The sequence below is a fragment of the Mercurialis annua genome, linkage group LG6, assembly GCF_937616625.2.
Source record: "Mercurialis annua linkage group LG6, ddMerAnnu1.2, whole genome shotgun sequence".
Classification (NCBI taxonomy): domain Eukaryota; kingdom Viridiplantae; phylum Streptophyta; class Magnoliopsida; order Malpighiales; family Euphorbiaceae; genus Mercurialis; species Mercurialis annua.
This window is the reverse complement of record NC_065575.1, coordinates 25,165,001-25,180,736: the sequence shown is the minus strand read 5'-3', so window position 1 is coordinate 25,180,736 and position 15,736 is coordinate 25,165,001. Positions and strand designations below refer to the sequence as shown.

General features: G+C 34.6%; 2 long non-coding RNA genes and 1 other non-coding gene across 3 annotated transcripts; 1 reads left to right on the top strand and 2 right to left on the bottom strand.

Moving 5' to 3' along the window:
* Nucleotides 1–3,832: 3,832 nt before the first annotated feature.
* On the bottom strand, nt 3,833–5,459 carry LOC130015714 (uncharacterized). The gene is made up of 2 exons (XR_008791046.1): nt 5,307–5,459; nt 3,833–4,050 (listed from the first exon to the last, which is right to left on the bottom strand). It is a non-coding gene; the product is annotated as an uncharacterized LOC130015714 (long non-coding RNA).
* A 3,652-nt stretch (nt 5,460–9,111) lies between these two features.
* Nucleotides 9,112–10,832, bottom strand: LOC130015712 (uncharacterized). The gene is made up of 2 exons (XR_008791045.1): nt 10,586–10,832; nt 9,112–9,329 (listed from the first exon to the last, which is right to left on the bottom strand). It is a non-coding gene; the product is annotated as an uncharacterized LOC130015712 (long non-coding RNA).
* Nucleotides 10,833–14,880: 4,048 nt separating this feature from the next.
* On the top strand, nt 14,881–14,952 carry TRNAT-GGU (transfer RNA threonine (anticodon GGU)). Its single transcript has one exon. It is a non-coding gene; the product is annotated as a tRNA-Thr (tRNA).
* The last annotated feature ends 784 nt before the right edge of the window (nt 14,953–15,736 follow it).

Here is a 15,736-nt window from a genome sequence, read left to right as displayed (position 1 = left end):
GTAATGCGAATTAAGCATGGTAATCGAAACGACGCGTTAAAGAGACTTGAGACGAGACATACTAATCTAAAGTCACGTTTCACGCACACTATGCGTAATATAACCTAACCACGCTTAGGTAATCGGGACGACGCGTTAGAGAGACTTGTGACGCGTCTTAAGCATGGTATTCAGAACAACGGGTTAAGGACATTTGAGACGCGACATACTAATCTAGCGTCACTTTTCACACACTTTGCGTAATATACCCAACCATACTTAGGTAATTGAAACGACGCGTTAAATAGACATGAGAGGCGTCATAATAATCTATTGTCACTTTTAACGCAGACTTTGCGTAATATTACCTAACCATGCTTAGGTAATCGGAACGACGCGTTAAAAATACTTGAGACACAACATAGCAATCTAGCATCACTTTTTCCGCACTCTTTGCGTAATTTAACCTAACCATGCTTAGTTAATCAGAGCTACGCGTAAAAACGACTAGAGACGCGACATACTAATCTATTTCACTTTTCACGCACAATTTGCGTAATATAAACTAACCATGCTTAGGTAATTGGAATGATGCGTTAGAGAGACTTGTGACGCGAAAAAAGAATGGTAATGAAACAATGCCTTAAAGAGACTTTAGAAGCGACATACTAATCTAGCGTCACGTTTCACGCACACTTTGCGTAATATAACCTAACCATACTTAGGTAATCGAAACAACGCGTTAGAGAGACTTGTGACGCCACATACTAATCTAGCGTCACTTTTCACGCACACTTTGCATAATATAACCTAACCATGCTTAGGTTATCGGAACGACTTATAAGAGAGACTTGTTATGCAACATAAGCATGGTAATTGAAACGACGCGTTAAAGAGACTTGAGATGCGACATACTAATCTAGCTTCACTTTTCACGCACATTTTGCGTAATGTAACCTATCAATGATTAGGTAATTGGAACGACGCGTTAGAGAGACTTGTGACGTGACATAAGCATGGTAATCGAAACGACACGTTAAAGAGAGATGAGACGCGACAAACTAATCTAGTGTCACTTTTCACTCACACTTTGCGTCATATAACCTAACCATGCTTAGTTAATCGGAACAACGCCTGAAAGAGACTTGAGACGCCACATACTAATCTAGCGTCACTTTTCAAGCACACTTTGGGTAATATAACCTAACCATGCTTAAGTAATTAAAACGACGCTTTAAAAAGACTTGAGACACGACATACTAATCTATTGTCACTTTTTACGCACACTTTGCGTAATATAACCTAACCATGCTTAGGTATTCGAAACGACGCATTAAAGATACTTGAAACACAACATACTAATCTAGCATCACTTGTTACGCACTCTTTGCGTAATTTAACCTAACCATGCTTAGGTAATCAGAACGACGCGTCAAAAAGACTTGAGACGCGACAGACTAATATATTTCACTTTCTTCGCTCACTTTGAATTGGAACGATGTGTTAGAGAGACTTGTGACGCGACATAAGAATGGTAATGCAACGACGCCTAAAAGAGACTTTAGACGCGACATACTATCTAGCGTCATTTTTCACGGACACTTTGTGTAATATAATCTAACCATGTATAGGTAATCGGACTAACGCGTTAAATAGACATGAGACGTGACATACTAATCTAGCGTCACTTTTCATACAAACTTTTGTAATATAACCTAACCATGCTTAGTTGTTCGGAACGACGTGTTACAGATACTTGTGACATGACATAAGCATAGTAATCAATACGACGCGTTAAAAAGACTTGAGACGCAACATACTAATCTAGCGTCACGTTTTACGCACACTTTGAGTAATATAACCTAACGATGCTTAGGTAATCGGAACGACGAGTTAAAGAGACTTGAGACGCGATATACTAATCTATCGTCACTTCTTACGCACGCTTTGCATAACCCAACCTTACCATGCTTAAGTAATTAGAACGACGCGTTAAAGAGACTTGAGACACGAAATACTAAACTAGCGTCACTTTTCATGCACACTTTGCGTAATATAACCTAACCATGCTTAGGTAATCGGAACGACACATTAGAAATACTTGTGGCGCGACATAAGCATTGTAATCGAAACGACGAGTTAAAGAGACTTGAGATGCGAGATACTAATCTAGCGTCATATTTCATGCAAAATTTATGTAATATAACCTAACAATGCTTAGGTAATTGGAACGACGCGTTAGAGAGATTTGTGACGCACATATGCATGGTAATCGAAATGACGCATTAAAGATAGTTGAGACGCGACATACTAATCTAGCATCACTTTTAACGCACACTTTGCGTAATGTAACCTAACCATGCTTATGTAATCAAAACGACGCGTTAAAGAGACTTGAGATGCGACAAACTAATCTACCGTCACTTTTCACGCACACATTGCATAATATAACCTAACCATGCTCTTAGTTAATTGGAACAATGCGTTAAAGAGACTTGAGACGCAACGTACTAATCTAGCGTCACTTTTCATGCACACTTTGCGTAATATAACCTAACCATGCTTAGGTAATCGGAACAACGCGTTAAAGTGACTTGTGACGCGACATAGTTCTCTACCGTAAATTTTAACGAACACTTTGTGTAATTTAACCTAACCATGATTAGGTAATCGGAACGACGCGTTAGAGAGACTTGTGACGCGGCATAAACATGGTAATCGAAACGACGCGTTACAAAGACATGAGATGCGACATACTAATCTAGCATCATTTTTCAGGCACACTTTGCGTAATATAACCTAACCATGCTTAGGCAATCGGAACAATAAGTTAAAGAGACTTGTGATGCGACATAGTAATCTATCTTCACTTTTAACGCACACTTTCATAATATAAACTAACCATGCTTAGGTAATCGGAACGACGCGTTAGAGAGACTTGTGATGCGACTTAAGCATGGTAATCGAAACGACGCGTTAAAGAGACTTGAGACGCGACATACTAAACTAGAGCCATGTTTCACGCACACTTTGCGTAATATAACTTAACCACGCTTAGGTAATCGGAACTACGCGTTAAAGAAACTTATGACGCGACATAGTAATCTAGCGTCATATAACCAAACCATGCTTAGGTAATCGGGACGACGCGTTAGAGAGACTTGTGACGCGACATAAGCATTGTATTCGAAACAACGGGTTAAAGAGACTTGAGACACGACATACTAATCTAGCGTCACTTTTCACTCACACTTTGCGTAATATACCTAACCATGATTACGTAATCGAAACGACGCGTTAAAGAGACATGAGACGCGACATACTAATCTATTGTCACTTTTAATGCATATTTTGCGTAATATAAAATAACCATGCTTTTATCGGAACGACGCGTTAAAATGACTTGAGACACAACATACCAATCAAGCATCACTTTTTCCGCACTCTTTGCATAATTTAACCTAACTATGCTTAGGTAATCGGAACTACGCGTCAAAAAGACTTGAGACATGACATACTAATCTATTTCACTTTTCACGCACAATTTGCGTAATATAAACTAATCATGCTTAGGTAATAGGAACAATGCGTTAGAGAGACTTGTGACGCAAAGTAAGAATGGTAATGAAACGATTTCTTAAAGAGACATTAGACGCGACATACTAATGTAGCGTCACTTTTCACGCACACTTTGTGTAATATAACCTAACCATGCTAAGGTAATCGGAACGACGCGTTAGAGAGACTTGTCATGCGACATACTGTCACGACCCGATTTCTCGAGCCGCAACCGGCGCTAGGGAATGGGAGTGGTAGCTCCGAAACCCGTAGCAAGTCTAAAAACCTGTGTAAATTTTTCGCAAATCAAATCATTTTTTTCATATATCAAAATACATGTGACCCCATTTTACAAAAATATCAGAGTTAAAATGCGCTAGTCAAATACATAGACAAAAACATCTAGACTACTGCGGACTGCTAGAATGAAAACCTTCTTTCACTTCTTGTGCAAATGACTTCCGAAAATTAAAACTTCGGAAGCTTGACTTTCCAAATAATATCATGCTATCCCTGAAAAATGGGAGGAGCAACGGGGTCAGTATAAAACTGAGTAAGTTCACCAAATTACACGCAATATCACATAAAGGGTTAAAACATTTGAAAACCCACTTTATATATAGAAAATACTCTTTTGAAATCATATTGCATACTCTATTTACTTTCCTTCATAACTCTTTGTTTATTTCATAAACTTATAGTTTATACGTATCTGACATCTTTGATTTCTTATTATGGTATTGACATTTTTCTTTCTCGTTTTGTTGTAATAGTTTTCGATCGGATCTTAAATCTTAGGTTATATCATCATGATTCTAAATCAAATTAAATTATTGGCAAGTCTCTTGTGACTTGATCCTTATGGTTGGGTCCCGAGATAGTTCAACCGAGTTACCCATAACCATATGGTACAGTCCCGAGATAATTCAACCGAGTTACTTGTACCATTTCTCAATCCCAAACGATCGATAGGAGTCCCGAGATAATTCAACCGAGTTACTCCTTAGACACGGGTCCCGAGATAGTTCAACCGAGTTACCTTCGTGTCTGCATTTGGACTCTGCACCCTGCAGGTCTTTTGAACTTAACTGTCGATTCATATGATTCCTATTGACATTTAATAGGAGTGTTTGTTCACATTGTGTCTCGATCTTGTTTCGTATTGATTCTCGATGTATCACACTTACTTTTTATTTTGTATGAGTTCCGAGGATTATCATCGAGAATGGATGAGATACAGGTCCCGGGATAATTCTACCGAGTTCAACCTTGTATCTCAGTTCTTATTATTTTGTGTACCATAGTACAATTCTCATTTTACGTTTTTGTATTTTTCGTTCTGTTGTATTGATCCTTTATGGACCATGGCATGCACATTACAATCTACAAGCATACATCTATAACACACGCACGTATGGGTATTTATTATGTTTGATAGTACATATCGGAATGTACTATATTTCCTTATTCATATTTGATCTGATACTTGTATATTATTCGATATTCGATTTATTAGTACATATAGGAATGTACTGAACTTTTCTTATTTGTATTTGGTTCAATTCACGTTATTTTACTTTACCCATCCCCGGTACCTTAACATTTATGTTATTATCAAATTAACACATTCCGATAAAACATCATTTTCAAAACATACATACGTATACAATTTAAAAACAAACTTTTCAAATATATAAATATTCATATAGCCTTTCGTAATAAAATACGCGGCTTTATGAATATTGACGAGTAATTTAAAGTGTACTCACCACTTGCTATCCAAATTCTTCAAATAAGCTTGACAATATCTCGATCCGTTTGCCTCGAGCCTTATCGATAGTCGCTCCTTCGAGTCTACGCAAATTCGATAACGCTACGAATTAATAACAAATCTAATTACGATTACGCATCTAAAACTAGTTCGATCAACCTACTTCGGTCATTAAAAACGCTTATCTAATATAGGTTGACCCCTGAACGAAATCGACATTCTTAAAATTTAGAACGCCGCCTACAACTTTCGTTTAGGTCTCAGACCATGAATTGCACCCGAAGATGTCGAAAACTAGCTCGGAAGTTAAGACCTTGAGCTGTCCCGAAACAGCAGTTCAGACTGCACAATAAAAATGTACTGCCTCAAATGACCAACTTAGAGTCTGATTCAACAGAAACTCAAACTTAGACAATTATAGTTAACATCCTAAAGTTTCCGTATCAACAAACGGAACTTGATTCCGAGTTATAAAACTCGAGATATTGCTCACGCAACCTCGCTGTTCTGCAGAGACAGTTTCTGCAAAAACGTCTAACTAGTTTCCGTCGAACTAACGCCTATTATAACTAACTAAAAAAAAATTCGATTCGGGGCTGACTTAACATCAAAAACACAAACTCCCCGAGGTCCGAGAGCATCCAGAACAGACCTCAAAGGGCTGTTTAGCTTGGCTCATTACGAGCAACTCCAAAACAGAATTTTGCCTACGGCAGAATTCCGTTTGGCCGAGCCCGAGCAGAATTCTGCTCTTACGGAGCAAAATTCATGGCTCACCGGAGAAAGGGAGGGGCTGGACAGAGACTAACCGGGGCACAAGACAATAACGCTCAACAAATTCACAATAACAACTCTCAACCTCACCAACAATCACATATACTCAACAATAGTCATCAAAACTTCATACCAAAACCGAGTCCTAAGCTCACCAATTTCATTCAATTTTACCAATTCAAGACTTAATCAAATCAGAATATTACCTTATCTTGGGGACACTTCATGGCTAAAGGCTCAAGTCCTCAAAGTCACCATCAAACTACTCCATTCAAGCTTATAATAACCTATGAACATCAAACACCATAAAACCTCAATTTCTCAACCAAAACTGAAATGAAAACTCTGAAACCCTAATTATGCACTGAGCTTATTACCTTAAATTTCTGGTCTCAATCAGTAGAGGTCGTCTTCCTCTTTCCGTGGCCGCAAGAATCGCATCAATCGGACCAAAATTGAGTGAGTTATGGCCATTTGAAATTCTTAACATGGTGAAACTTAAGGAAGAAGATGACTTCGTTTTTGCTAGCTGAAAATGATATCTTGCTGAGTTTTAAATCAAAGGATAAGGGTTTATATATTATTGGCAAAGTGTATTCTTCAATCCTTGAAGTTGCCACCTCCATAACTTTTAATTTCTAACTTTTATTTCGTCCAATTTAGTCCACTAATCCTTTAATCATTCGATTCTCGATAAATTCCGTATTATTTATTTCCCAAATAAATAAAATTAGTCTCATACCTTATAATATCACTTCCAATAATGTATTTTGGCAATTTTGGCCAAAAACGCTCAAGTTTCCATTTTGAGCTAACTTGCACTTTTTCTCACTTTTTCGTCAAATTTTCATTTTAGTGACTATCAATAACAACTTTATCAATATTATTTTCTTATCTTGAGAAAATAGAGTAAAACACAACTTCCTCCGGAAGTTTGTGGTTAAAAGTCCACTTTAGTCCTTAAAGTGGCTAATTTGCACTTTAACCCTTATTCTTAACTAACCGTCAAACTTTCTTCTAAAACGATTTCGTACACTTACGAAAATTGACGATCATTTATTAATAATATTTCACGGACCTTGACGTGAATATTATTAACTCTGGCTTTCCAACTTATTTTATCTTATTCCATTTTTGTCCCGATTAAATCCAATTCATCGCATAATAATTTTCCATTTAAATTATTATCCTACGATAATTCCAATAGACCCTCTTCGGTCTAAGTCCTTATTATCCAATCCTAATCTGATTTTCTCGTTCTTAATCTTTACGATTATGCCTCGTGGCACTACACGTAATACCTCAAAAATTTAGGTTATTACAATCTTCCCCCCTTATAAAAATTCGTCCTCGAATTTTCATAATCTTCTAATATCACTTAACCAATCCTTGTTCAAACCTTATCATTCACTTACTTCCACACTTCCGCTGCGATACTCTGATTAGTTATTCACTAACTGTTGACTTTCCAATTAGGTTTATACGGTCATCTCGATATACTTATCGAGTAACTTCTTATGCTAACAATCCTAACCATCTTGTTACTTCTTGATTCATAACTATTATGAATCAATTCTCTTTATTCGACCTTTCTGAACAACATATGTTTGTTCGTAGGGTTCTTATCCCCTGACGTAACTAACTTCTATGTTTGATTTCCTCATCCTAGAGGTAAACGTTCTTCGAGTTTAAACGTGGCCGCTATCACTTTACATGTTTGTAAAGTAGCGTCGTTGTTTTTGTATTTAATATACAAGACCGCTTTAGAGATTTGCAATTCAAATCTCGATACATTGTGATTCACATTACACTATTCGTCGTTCTATATACTTGTCGTGTTACATACGTATATTTTCATATAGGCCTAACAAGATGATCAGTCTTGTCCTATGCCTCTATATACAGAGTCTCTGTCTGAGCTTACTTACGTTGGAAAACTCATCCGTTTAAAATCACGATACTTTTCATTTCTCAAATCATGTCATAATTGTGCGCCGGTGTGATGACTTCTCTCATCACAAGAGTTGCAATGACACTCCTCTTTTTCATTTTCAAACATACACAATGTATATGATGCATGTCCTATTAGTGAATGCAATATGGATGTAGTGATGCAATTCTATTCGTGTCAATGCGATGTTGTTATGAATCGTGTCCGGGCACAATTATGTCTTTTCAAAACATCTCATTCAAATCAAATACTTTTCTTCTAATAAAACGGGTTTTACGTAAGTTTCTTTGACATCAGACTCTGTATAACTATTCTTTCTTATCATTAATCGTACTATCGTTCGCAATCTATATACATCTATATTGATCGAGTTCAAATAAAATATACGTCTCCTAGATTTTCCTTGGCTACGTCGCCTATCTTATGTCTTGCGAGCATTTCGCTCAACATAGACTTAGCAAACTTTGCAGCATTTAATCATAAGAACTATTTTTATTCATAACAATCGATTATAATATATACATTTCATGTATAATATAAAGTATCGCAGGCTTACATACCTGTGAGCATATCACTCTCCTGAGTGATTGCATTTTGCAGCGCGTCGCATATCTCATCAATCATATACTATCTAATCAATTAGTTCAATCATAGTCCATAACGATATTCTTAATCATATGAGTCTCGAGAGTATATAACTCTTCGCAGACTATAGATACTCGAAAGCGTATTGCTTACTCGAGTAAACACAAAATATAATCCGTGCTCATGCACACTCCTAACTCGACTCCTAATAGCACATATAGGAGAGGACGTTTTCGTAAAACGTTTGAAAAATCTATGAAAACAGTGATAACGTTCAAAAGACATGACTGAAAATCCCTATAATCCGCAGTAGTTCCTAGGTATTGACTGACTCGTTGCGATACTTAGATCACAAAAGAACAATGGCCTAGGAACACTAAACCATTGCTCTGATACCACCTTTGTCACGACCCGATTTCTCGAGCCGCAACCGGCGCTAGGGAATGGGAGTGGTAGCTCCGAAACCCGTAGCAAGCCTAAAAACCTGTGTAAATTTTTCGCAAATCAAATCATTTTTTTCATATATCAAAATACATGTGACCCCATTTTACAAAAATATCAGAGTTAAAATGCGCTAGTCAAATACATAGACAAAAACATCTAGACTACTGCGGACTGCTAGAATGAAAACCTTCTTTCACTTCTTGTGCAAATGACTTCCGAAAATTAAAACTTCGGAAGCTTGACTTTCCAAATAATATCATGCTATCCCTGAAAAATGAGAGGAGCAACGGGGTCAGTATAAAACTGAGTAAGTTCACCAAATTACACGCAATATCACATAAAGGGTTAAAACATTTGAAAACCCACTTTATATATAGAAAATACTCTTTTGAAATCATATTGCATACTCTATTTACTTTCCTTCATAACTCTTTGTTTATTTCATAAACTTATAGTTTATACGTATCTGACATCTTTGATTTCTTATTATGGTATTGACATTTTTCTTTCTCGTTTTGTTGTAATAGTTTTCGATCGGATCTTAAATCTTAGGTTATATCATCATGATTCTAAATCAAATTACATTATTGGCAAGTCTCTTGTGACTTGATCCTTATGGTTGGGTCCCGAGATAGTTCAACCGAGTTACCCATAACCATATGGTACAGTCCCGAGATAATTCAACCGAGTTACTTGTACCATTTCTCAATCCCAAACGATCGATAGGAGTCCCGAGATAATTCAACCGAGTTACTCCTTAGACACGGGTCCCGAGATAGTTCAACCGAGTTACCTTCGTGTCTGCATTCGGACTCTACACCCTGCAGGTCTTTTGAACTTAACTGTCGATTCATATGATTCCTATTGACATTTAATAGGAGTGTTTGTTCACATTGTGTCTCGATCTTGTTTCGTATTGATTCTCGATGTATCACACTTACTTTTTATTTCGTATGAGTTCCGAGGATTATCATCGAGAATGGATGAGATACAGGTCCCGGGATAATTCTACCGAGTTCAACCTTGTATCTCAGTTCTTATTATTTTGTGTACCATAGTACAATTCTCATTTTACGTTTTTGTATTTTTCGTTCTGTTGTATTGATCCTTTATGGACCATGGCATGCACATTACAATCTACAAGCATACATCTATAACACACGCACGTATGGGTATTTATTATGTTTGATAGTACATATCGGAATGTACTATATTTCCTTATTTATATTTGATCTGATACTTGTATATTATTCGATATTCGATTTATTAGTACATATAGGAATGTACTGAACTTTTCTTATTTGTATTTGGTTCAATTCACGTTATTTTACTTTACCCATCCCCGGTACCTTAACATTTATGTTATTATCAAATTAACACATTCCGATAAAACATCATTTTCAAAACATACATACGTATACAATTTAAAAACAAACTTTTCAAATATATAAATATTCATATAGCCTTTCGTAATAAAATACGCGACTTTATGAATATTGACGAGTAATTTAAAGTGTACTCACCACTTGCTATCCAAATTCTTCAAATAAGCTTGACAATATCTCGATCCGTTTGCCTCGAGCCTTATCGATAGTCGCTCCTTCGAGTCTACGCAAATTCGATAACGCTACGAATTAATAACAAATCTAATTACGATTACGCATCTAAAACTAGTTCGATCAACCTACTTCGGTCATTAAAAACGCTTATCTAAAATAGGTTGACCCCTGAACGAAATCGACATTCTTAAAGTTTAGAACGCCGCCTACAACTTTCATTTAGGTCTCAGACCATGAATTGCACCCGAAGATGTCGAAAACTAGCTCGGAAGTTAAGACCTTGAGCTGTCCCGAAACAGCAGTTCAGACTGCACAATAAATATGTACTGCCTCAAATGACCAACTTAGAGTCTGATTCAACAGAAACTCAAACTTAGAAAATTATAGTTAACATCCTAAAGTTTCCGTATCAACAAACGGAACTTGATTCCGAGTTATAAAACTAGAGATATTGCTCACGCAACCTCGCTGTTCTGCAGAGACAGTTTCTGCAAAAACGTCTAACTAGTTTCCGTCGAACTAACGCCTATTATAACTAACTAAAAAAAAAATTTGATTCGGGGCTGACTTAACATCAAAAACACAAACTCCCCGAGGTCCGAGAGCATCCAGAACAGACCTCAAAGGGCTGTTTAGCTTGGCTCATTACGAGCAACTCCAAAACAGAATTTTGCCTATGGCAGAATTCCGTTTGGCCGAGCCCGAGCAGAATTCTGCTCTTACGGAGCAAAATTCATGGCTCACCAGAGAAAGGGAGGGGCTGGACAGAGACTAACCGGGGCACAAGACAATAACGCTCAACAAATTCACAATCACAACTCTCAACCTCACCAACAATCACATATACTCAACAATAGTCATCAAAACTTCATACCAAAACCGAGTCCTAAGCTCACCAATTTCATTCAATTTTACCAATTCAAGACTTAATCAAATCAGAATATTACCTTATCTTGGGGACACTTCATGGCTAAAGGCTCAAGTCCTCAAAGTCACCATCAAACTACTCCATTCAAGCTTATAATAACCTATGAACATCAAACACCATAAAACCTCAATTTCTCAACCAAAACTGAAATGAAAACTCTGAAACCCTAATTATGCACTGAGCTTATTACCTTAAATTTCTGGTCTCAATCAGTAGAGGTCGTCTTCCTCTTTCCGTGGCCGCAAGAATCGCATCAATCGGACCAAAATTGAGTGAGTTATGGCCATTTGAAATTCTTAACATGGTGAAACTTAAGGAAGAATATGACTTCGTTTTTGCTAGCTGAAAATGATATCTTGCTGAGTTTTAAATCAAAGGATAAGGGTTTATATATTATTGGCAAAGTGTCTTCTTCAATCCTTGAAGTTGCCACCTCCATAACTTTTAATTTCTAACTTTTATTTCGGCCAATTTAGTCCACTAATCCTTTAATCATTCGATTCTCGATAAATTCCGTATTATTTATTTCCCAAATAAATAAAATTAGTCTCATACCTTATAATATCACTTCCAATAATGTATTTTGGCAATTTTGGCCAAAAACGCTCAAGTTTCCATTTTGAGCTAACTTGCACTTTTTCTCACTTTTTCGTCAAATTTTCATTTTAGTGACTATCAATAACAACTTTATCAATATTATTTTCTTATCTTGAGAAAATAGAGTAAAACACAACTTCCTCCGGAAGTTTGTGGTTAAAAGTCCACTTTAGTCCTTAAAGTGGCTAATTTGCACTTTAACCCTTATTCTTAACTAACCGTCAAACTTTCTTCTAAAACGATTTCGTACACTTACGAAACTTGACGATCATTTATTAATTATATTTCACGGACCTTGACGTGAATATTATTAACTCTGGCTTTCCAACTTATTTTATCTTATTCCATTTTTGTCCCGATTAAATCCAATTCATCGCATAATAATTTTCCATTTAAATTATTATCCTACGATAATTCCAATAGACCCTCTTCGGTCTAAGTCCTTATTATCCAATCCTAATCTGATTTTCTCGTTCTTAATCTTTACGATTATGCCTCGTGGCACTACACGTAATACCTCAAAAATTTAGGTTATTACACATACTAATCTAGCGTCACTTTTCACGCATACTTTGTGTAATATAATCTAACCATTCTTAGGTGTTCGGCACGACGCGTTAAAGAGACTTGAAATGCGACATACTAATCTAGCGTCACTTTTTTCGCACACTTTGCGTAATATAACCTAACGATGGTTAGATAATCAGAACGACGCGTAAAAGAGACTAGAGACGCGACATACTAATTTAACGTCACTTTTTACGCACGCTTTGCGTAACATAACCTAACCATGCTTAGATAATCGGAACGACGCGTTTAAGAAACATGAGACGCGACATACTAATCTAGCGTCACTTTTCACTCACACTTTGCGTAATATAACCTAACCATGCTTAGGTAATCGGAACGAGACATTAGAGAGACTTGTGACGTGACATAAGCATGGTAATCAAAACGACGCGTTAAAGAGACTTGAGGCGCGACATACTAATTTAGCGTCACTTTTCAAGCACACTTTGTGTAATATAACCTAATTATGCATAGGTAATCGAAACGACGCGTTAAAGAGACTTGAGATGCGACAAACTAATCTAGTGTCACTTTTCAAGCACACTTTGCGTAATATAACCTAACCATGCTTAGTTAATCGGAACAACACGATAAAGAGACTTGAGATGCAACATACAAATCTAGAGTCACTTTTCACGCACACTTTGCGTTATATAACCTAACCATACTTAGGTAATCGGAACAACACGTTAAAGTAACTTGTGACACGAAATAGTAACTCTAGATTAGTGTGCATGAAAAGTAACTCTAGATTAGTATGTCGCGTCTCAAGTCTTTCTAACGCGTCTTTCCGATTACCTATGCATGGTTAGGTTATAATAAGGAAAGTGTGCGTTAAAAGTGACGCTAGATTACTATGTCGCATCACAAGTCTCTTTTACGCGTCGTTCCGAATATCTAAGTATGGTTTGGTTATATTACGCAAAGTGTGCTTCAAAAGTGACGTAAAATTATTATGTCGCGTCTCAAGTCTCTATAATGCGTCGTTTCGATTTTCTTCTTTCGCTTTCGTTCCGGTACATTAATTAACTCCGTGTTAAAATAAATAGGCATATCTCTCTCTCACGCTAAACCAGTAATTTAACAAATGAGAAATTTAGATTTAGTAAGAGGGATAGGCATCAACAAGCTATCTAATTTCATTTTAAGAATTTGGTTTAGGGGACAAATAGAATCTTTTCATTACCGATTCGCTCTTGGATCTATGTTGAATTACTAAATACATGTATCAATCAAATGAATTTCGGTAGTGAATTCAATTAGGTTCGGCCTTGATAAATCCATTTGATTGATATTTATCAAATTCAATATCAATAAACTATTTTTTACCCATATTTACTAGTTTAGCCTATACTCCCTAGGTAAATCAAATCCTAAATTAACTACTAGGAATCTACTTCCTATACTTACCTATATTTATTTATTAGAATATACTTATGAATATACTTATTCTAATTTATATTAGTTTATATTATATATGAATTTCGAATTCTATTCTAATTTTTTGAATATTTAATAATTCTCTTATCTAATAATTAGATAATAATATTCTTTCTAAGAATATTATTTCTAAGTTATAAGTAAACTATTTTATTATTATTTTATTTAATTCTTTTTAATTTTCTATTTTTCATTTCATTATTATTATATTAATCAATTATTATATTCTATTATATTCAATATATTCATTATTATGTAAATATATTAATTATTTATTTATTATACTAATATTATATTAAATTTATATTTATTATATATTATATTACATTATATTACATTTATTAAGTTAAATATATTAAGAATTAGATTATTCTAAATTTATATTCAATATATTCAAAATTAGATTATTCTAATTATCTAATTCGAAATTAGAAAAAATTATATAAATTAGAAAAAATTATATAAAAATTAGAAAATTATTCTAATTAGAATATTCTAATAATTATAGAAAATTCTAAAATATTATTCTATTGAAAATTATATTAAAATAGTAAAATCGATTTATAGTTGTCGATTTGATTTATTTTATTTATAGCTTTACATTTATAGATATAGATTTATTTTATTAAATTTATTTTCTTCTATGAATTTTATTTTGAAGCTATTTCTATAGATGATCTATCTTATCTACATAGTAGCTCAATTCAGAAATTGAATCAAATGGGCCCCTTTAACTCAGTGGTAGAGTAACGCCATGGTAAGGCGTAAGTCATCGGTTCAAATCCGATAAGGGGCTTTGGTCTTTTTTAATTTTTAATAATAAAAAAAGAAAAAACCAGCGAGAATATTCCTATTTAATAATATTTCTATTTGAAGAGAGAATAGAAATATTGTTAATATTTATCATATCATAAAAAAAGTATGAAACTCTCGAATTTTAATTAATTCGAAAATGGAAATTAAAATTTTAAAAAAAATTAACATTCTAATTATACATTATAATAATTTATACCATATCTCTATTAAATTAATATTCTAATGATTTTTTATAATGATTTTTACTATATTAATGGAATCTATTATATAAATAGAGTATATTTATAAAATATTACTTATATAAAATATAAGTAGATTAAAAAAATAGAGTCTGTTTTATATACTTAGAAACTCTTAATTCTAATTAATTCTAAATAGTTAGAAAGTTGAACATTTGTTTAATATATTAAAATAAAATAAATAATGATAAATTGGCTCTTAAATTGCCTTTCTTATTTTCCATTAAATCTATTGGAAATATTAGATTAGAAATCAATAAAAGAAAAAGAAAAAGTAAGTGGACCTAACTTATTGCATCATGACTATATCGACTATTCTGATAGTAAAATTCGATATAGATGAAATTGAAATAGTAGCTCTGCTTTTTCTTTCATTTTCATATTTCTTTTCTTTGGACTCCGAAAAAATCTGTCGATATTTCTGATTAAATCTTCTTGCTCCTAGTTATTCTATCTATTAAGAATAGATCACTATTTCCTTCCTCCATTTATATTGCTATTTATACGTATATAAGATTTTTATAT